Here is a 6,456-nt window from a genome sequence, read left to right on the forward strand (position 1 = left end):
TGTGTGAATTTTTTTTTGCTTCAGAATGGTCTCATATTCAAGTAATGTGCAGTTTAATGTTTCCAGGTTAGCGTCCCTGGTCAGTGACGGTGCATTAATCTGCACATTACTTGAATATGAGACCGTTCTGAAGCAAATACTTTTCACACAACAGTAGATATGTAATGTACTCTTAAATGAATCCCACAAAGATTGGAACAATCATCCCTCAGTATTCCTACTGATTCCCACTGATCGGTTACTAGCCATCCCCTTTAAAATTTAAATCAGAGGAGATGTATATTTTCAAACAAACTTTGTCACAAAAAGAAACTTATGTAATAAACAGTAAATTTTCTTTGATAAGATTTACGATTTTCTGCCGGCTTGTAAAGATAACAAAAATTGTAAGGCCAGTAATTACGATAGTTATTTTCTAACGCTTACTAACCTCAATGGGAATATTTGACTATTGAGTAATAACGCTCGTAACCATGGTAACACTGTATTGAGTTATAATCTGCTAACAGCAACTTGTGTGTGTGTGTGTGTGTGTGTGTGTGTGTGTGTGTGTGTGTGCGTGTGTGTGTATGGAGAGAGAGAGAGGGGGGAGGGATCTGGGGACGGTTGCGAGTACGATCACTCAAGCTTGAGTTAAGAGTTTTCGAATTTAATCACTACGTTAGAAACGGAAACGTGAAAGCTGGGGCCCCTTGTCAAATCAGGGTCATCACCCGTGACCGACCCCACGAGTCACACCGCCCACTAGTTCGACATTAAGGCAAACAAGGCCCACGAGTTCGACACTCTAGGCAAACAAGGTCAACGAGTTTAACACTCAGAAAAAAAAAAGAAAGGCCACGAGTTCGTCACTAGGTAAAAACGACCTACTAGTTCCACGCTACAACACGGGGATTAATGAATAGGTCGCTTGGGCCTTGTTTGCTGGGTGTCGAGCTCGTGGGCCATAATTGTCTGATTAATGGGCTGTGATGACTCGTGGAACTCGTGGGCTGCATGACTGGTGGACTGTATAACTTGTGGGCTGTATGATTCGTGGGTGTGGAACTCGGGACGTGCCGCCGTCATATCATGTTCAACATTGCAATTAGATTTTAATATTATTTAATGTTCAAGATTATCTATATTGGGTGAAAGATATGAAAATAGAACACATGAAGATTGGCCATTGAACTGGTACTTTCTTATGTACTCAAAGTGGACATTTAAGGCAATCCTAAAAAGTTATTATAAAATACTCAGTGCTCAGAAAATCTGTTGCCGTAACCACTGAGACAAAATTTTGACTGTCACTTAGTGAATTGTGTACACGCTAGGATACACTAAATTTTCCTCACAACTTTTGTGTTACCGATTTATATATAGAATAAACGTCACGAGAACATAAGAGCAATCGAAGCTCGCACGAAGAGTAGGCCGCCATCTTGCGTCGGGAGAAAGAAGTGACAGAAATTCACAAAATTAGATCTCTGCTCTTGTCAGACAGATCATGCAATCCATTAAAATGATATCATCAATCAAATTCATTATGAAATTTTGAAGTGAAAAAAAAAAAATCGTTGAAGACTAATTATTGTAGTCCCGAGTATACTCGGGCAGGAAAGTGTCTATAGGGAGCTGAGGCACCTGTTTCGCTTTTGTCTCGTCCTACCAGTATGTCTGATGTTCTTTTTAGAACTTCCGAATCCAGGTAAAGGTAAGTGTATTCTGTACTTCTGTCACTCTCTATTATGGTTGACAACAGGGTGAAAAAGAAAGTTTAGAAAACCACAGAAAAGGAAAGGAAAGAACAGCATGTGTGTAACAATGAATTTAGCAGCGAAAATCATTACAATAAAAAGAAGCAAAAGCACTCTTAATATACCGTGATTGTGAAGGCATCATAAAGGTTCACAATCATAGGAATATATGTTTATGTATGTGCATATGTATATATATATATATATATATATATATATACATGCTTTACCATTATCTTCTTTAGGGTTTATTAGAAAATTAATAATTTTTTCGTAATTTTGATTTCTAAAGCCCTGAAGAAGACCCGTCAAACGGTTGAAAGCTCGGCACTGACGTTAAAGACATTCGAAGGTTACGAAAGTTTTAGTTCCGCTATGGCTCCTTCTTCCTGTCACAATTATTATTTTTGTTATTATTATTATCATTATTATCATTGTTATTATTATTATCATTATTATTATTATTATCATTATTACTATTAATATCATCATCATCGTCATTATTATCATCATTTGTACATTATGTATGACTCATGCATGCATGTATGTATATGATATGATTGTATAATACATGTATGTATAACTTCTTGTTCGATTTATGAGAAAACCTTTTGACATGCTGACATTCCTCTGACGACTAGTAATCAAAATTTGGACAAAATTAAAAAGAAATGGAAGCTGTTAAACCAGCAAAAGAGCACGATTATATAATTGTTCATTCATTTCATTTCATTTTATTTCATTTCCGATAAAAGTATACAATACAATATGACATTTGCACATACAAAAATATACAAAAATATACAAAAAAAAATCTATATAGTCAAGACATAAATGAATCATTGATAACCATCCTCAAAGTACGTATATATCCATATCATATCTATAGACATTATTGTTCGGTTTACAGATAGGTTTACATTACAAAAGTGATAAGATTGTCCTCATCATTTTGATTAGATTCTCATAGGCTATGGGGTGAAGCTGAAAAAGAGGCTTAGAAAATGGGTTTCGTTCCAGCAACACTGGCACTACTTTCTGAATGCGGAAATGTGATGTTTTGTACATCCTAAATATACTGTAAAAAGTTCTCCTCGAAATATCCTGTAGTTTTTGCGAAAATCCATATTTTATAAACTGCGACCAGCAGCCCAATACACATATCGTAATGGGGCTGCGGATTGTAGCATTTAGGATCATGACAGAATAGTATCGCGGACAAATGTCAACCTTAAATCGGACAAAAATTCTTCAATTTGAAGACTTACAGGTAAGGTTGAAGTATTGACAACAGGGTTCGTGCAAGGTTTGGTTCTACAAATAGTCATTTTCTGTTCGAATTGATGACTTAATATGACTAGGTCGAGAGGAATCTGGGAGAGCTACGCTGAATTGACGGTCAGCGCAGGCGCACACATCACTGCGCACAAATTTCGTATCCATTGACTGGATATAGATATCTGTGTGTGCATGCGCTGGCCGTCAATTCAGTGTAGCTCTCCCAGTTTCCTCTCGACCGAGTCACATTTAGCCATCAATTTGAACAGAAAGGAACTATTTGCAGAAGCAAACCTTGCACGAACTCTGTTATCAATACTTCAAATTTATTAATAAGTCTTCAAATTGAAGATTTTTTTCCCGATTTTAAGTTGATATTTGTCCGCGATAAAACATCCGTCATGATCCTGTATGCTACAGTTCACAGCCCCATGACGCTATGCGTATGGGGCTGCTGGCCGCAGTTATGCGTATGGGGCTGCTAGCCGCAGTATAGTTCCCATAGTGTTTCTAAGCTGAAATACATATGCACATTTGTAAAGCACTGCTTTTAGCCATATAGCTAGAAAAAAAAGTGAAGTTTTGGTTTAATAGTTGCATTATATCTCATGTTTCAGCTTTTCCTGATGCTGGCTATGCAAAGGAGGACAAGAGCAAAGTGGTTCGAGACCATATGAGAGAGAGCACTGACTGACCGTCAGAGGTCAAGGCAAATGCCTTATATTCTGTTCAAAGACATGTTATTAATCAAATGACTAATCATTCAAGGCAAAAAAAAAAAAGAAAAAAATTCAGTGTGTTTGTTTGTGTGTGTGTCCCCGTGCATGTGGGAGAATCTTATTGTACACACACACACACACACCCTCACATGCACACACACATACGCACACACACAGTTATGAAGATTCAATATACCCAAGTGTATTAAAATATTATTCTACATGCCTATGTCATTTATCACATCAGCATCATAAAAAAGATTATCATAAACATGAACACACACAATGATATAATACATGTATTGATCAGTGCATTACACATACACAGGTGCATAAAAACGCTGGCATATTATATACACTCACACGCACACATACAAACTCATTTACACACATGAGACATTACTACTAAACAGATCATAATTGTTTATCAGTAAACATGTTTTTCTTTTCTTCTTCTTCTTCTTCTTCTTAAGAAGCTTTAATATACTTAGATCACATAGCAATCACGTTGTTCATGAAATATTATACAGTACTTTAGAAAATTTAATCTTCATAAAATTTCCTGAAGTTTTCATTGCTATCATTAGGTTATAACATGGTGGGACACTACCTCCTTTCATGTAAGATAGCTCAAAATGATAATCGGTCAAATTTTCTAGTTTTAATAAATTTCCTGGAACATTCCATGGTCCAAATATCCTTGAAAGGGTGTAAAAGTGTTGAAAAATGCCAATATATAAAATAAAGGCAAATTTATAGTTTACTCATTCATGAGTGAAAACTGTTGGATTCTGTATTGGAGGCAATGTGTACCTGAAAATCTTGGAGAGAATAAAACAGGTTTGGCATTAAAAATTATGATAACATTGCAATTAACTTCCAATATCAGAGGATCTGTGCAAACCTGACTCAACTTATGCACAATTTTCATTTGGCTGGTATTAGTTTTAGCAAACTGATTTTGTACTCACACCTACATTGTTCTGACCTTTCTACATGAACATTGTGTTTCAGTATTAATAATAGTTACATCCCCCCCCCCCCCCCCAGAGTGGGAGAAACAAATTTTGATCGTAGTCATTCAGTTTTATGAAAAAAACCACACTTAGGAAAACATCTTTGTTCTTAGAATAATTCAACCCTAATCAAATCATAATAGTGGGCAGAAATGTTTGCTAAAGGGCGAACAATCACATACTGAGGCAAGGAGTAAAAACATGTTGCATAAACATTGGCATTCAAAATACAGGAAGCAATCTGTATTACAAAGACATTTTATCATGCACAACTTTGGTAAGATGTCAATTCTTGAATATCAATCACATTGACCAAAGCATTGGTGCATATACAGTACATTCTGTTGTTTCTGAACTTTGCACTGAAGTTCTTTGTGTATGTGTGTGAATGTTTCAGTGGTGTATATATATTGCTCCATTTTATCAAGGACAACTTATAGTAACATGACAATGTTTTCATGCTTCAATATCAATCATATTAACCTATTTCCCTTGGCAAGTAATGAGCAGGTTGACTCTGTTGCAAATGATGCATTTTACAGGCAACACAACAGAACCTGAACAGCTTCCAGAAGAAAATCTTGATCTTGCTGTGAGCATCTTAGGGGAGGAAACAGATGCTCCTGCTGACGGACCAGGCTCCTCCTTCAGCTTTCGTTTCCTAGCGAGATTCAGGCGTTTGCTATCTATAAACCTCTTGTAGCACGTTTCATGGAATCCTATTTAATAAAATGGAGAAATGAACAGCAATGATTAGCCGTTGGATTTTGTTAGGGGGAAAAAAGGCTAAACGCTAGAGGGAGGGGTTGAACATTACACTCAATTAGACTATTGACTGCCAATATTTGAATCTTGTAATTACCAATAGGCCCTAGTACTATGCCAGGTAATCATTAACACCTCATGATCATTGTCATCATCAACTACTTCAACTTGTACTTGCAGTGCAATTACTGATTTTAAATTACATCTACAGCTTTCAGCACCTGATCACATGCAATATCAATTATCATAATTATGAATACAACTGCCTTATCATCATTAATACTAGTAATCCTTGGCCTTTCACTATCACCACCACCCACTGCTTTATAGTTTGGCACAACGTAATGGTAATCATATGTTTTAGGGAGTTTAATTGTTGAAATTATGTTATTGTCATTGTTGGTTCTTTAGACCTATTTGTATCAAATTAATAAGTTAATTTAATGAGATGCTAAATGTGTGTTTTGAGGGGAGATTCACCAATTTCGGGGTGAGAGAAACAGGATGGATTTTTAATATCAATACTCCATGGCCATGATTATGAAAATATAAATTTACATGCAGTTTAGACCTTTTTCAATCCAGTCCTGTGTGTCAAGATTTTTACAAAACAATATCACCGATCAGCTACATCAACCTAACCTGGGCTGTACATAGAACAACATGTAAAATTACATCTAAGATGTTAGGCTACATTATAACGGCGCTATGCCATGCCAAGGTGAAATTCAAGATAATTTATCTAAAATGTAAGAGACACGCTAACGGCTAAGCTACTGCATTAGCGCCCATTATAACATACACAAGCAACGTTCATAACATAGCTAACGTTAATGTACTTGTAGTCATCTAGGTCATTAACATTACGCATATTATATATGAGAGAGACTGCCCTGCAGTGTCGACTGCTACGACTGTACGCACGTAAACTAACCTGTA

Source organism: Diadema antillarum, unplaced genomic scaffold (assembly GCF_040938485.1).
Source record: "Diadema antillarum isolate AM-2024a unplaced genomic scaffold, OU_Dant_1.0 scf00000201, whole genome shotgun sequence".
In the NCBI taxonomy this organism is placed as follows: Eukaryota; Metazoa; Echinodermata; class Echinoidea; order Diadematoida; family Diadematidae; genus Diadema; species Diadema antillarum.